Source organism: Acyrthosiphon pisum, chromosome A1 (genome assembly GCF_005508785.2).
Source record: "Acyrthosiphon pisum isolate AL4f chromosome A1, pea_aphid_22Mar2018_4r6ur, whole genome shotgun sequence".
NCBI lineage: Eukaryota > Metazoa > Arthropoda > Insecta > Hemiptera > Aphididae > Acyrthosiphon > Acyrthosiphon pisum.
In genome coordinates, this window is record NC_042494.1 from 90,573,822 (window position 1) to 90,575,242 (window position 1,421).

Sequence of the window (1,421 nt, forward strand, 5' to 3'; positions counted from 1 at the left end):
TATAAGCATTTAAAGGATCGAATTTGGGCAACATTTATCAAATTTAAAATTGAATAATTATTTTTTAGTTAAATAATTTATAAAATGTTCAACTTTTTATATCTAAGGCTTGAAAATTTAAAACAAGATTCCACGTAAATGTTTAATTCTGTTACCAAAAATTCTAAGAAATTCATAAGCCCAGTTTATTTTTATAGTAATTTAAATTCAAATTTGGACGAAATCACATATTAAAAAACCTGGAATAACTATTTTAGTTATTTTGTTATGATTTTAATGATTGTATAATATTATTTGTGGGTACTTGAAATTCTTAAGTATACTATTGTATATCTATGATAGTAACACGGTTTGTTGTTGATGTATAACGCGTTACCTGATGGATATTGTGATATGATTAATTTGGAATTTTTTATTGATACCTATTATAGGTCAATTTTTTTTTAATACTACAGATAAGTATACCTATAATAGGTATGTCTAATATCTAGACTGACAAACCGTCTCCGCTCAGAATCGTTTTTCTTATACAGTGACATTATATCATTGAATTCAAATTTAATTCTATCCATTATACAGTGTCCCACTTGTAACCTGCTGTACAGCAGAGCGACATCCACTTACCCACCTTTTTTCCTATGAACCCACAAATAATATTATACAATCATTACAATCGCAACAAAATAACTAAAATAGTTATTTCGGGTTTTTTAATATGTAATTTCGTCCAAATTTGAATTTAAAATGACTATAAAAATAAACTGTGCTTATGTATTTCTTAGAATTTTTGGTAACATAATTAAATATTATTTACGTGAAATATTGTTTTAAATTTTCAATCCTTAGATATAAAAGTTGAACATTTTATACATTTTTAACTACAAAATAATTATTCAATTTTAAATTTGTTAATGTTTGTCAAAATTTCAACTTCAAATGCTTACAAAAAAAATGTGTGCTTATGTATTTTTAATATTTTACAATTGCTATTGTAGCAATATATCAGGAGCCTTGCATTAAATGTTCACGCATTTTTACCAAACAAATAAAATTTCATTGATATTTATAGAAAAAAAAATTAAAAAATTGAAAAATGACAATGTCCGTAAGCAGCTCAAAAAGAGTCAAGTTATTTTCAAATTTTTATCGTGTATAGAAAATTCTAATATAAACATTCAGTGAAATTTTCAAGTATCTACAGTCATTCGTTTTTTAATTACAATAAAATAAGAAAATCGTTTCGTAAGAAATCGAGTGAATATCAAATGTTGTAAAAATATGAATTTCAAACGCTCATAAAAATTTAATTTGAGTTTTTTATAGACATTTTTTTTTTTGTAAAACGCTTTGGGAACCAGGGACGTATTTACAATTTTTGCACCCTGGGTCACCAATATTTGTACGCCCCCTCCCCCCCCCCC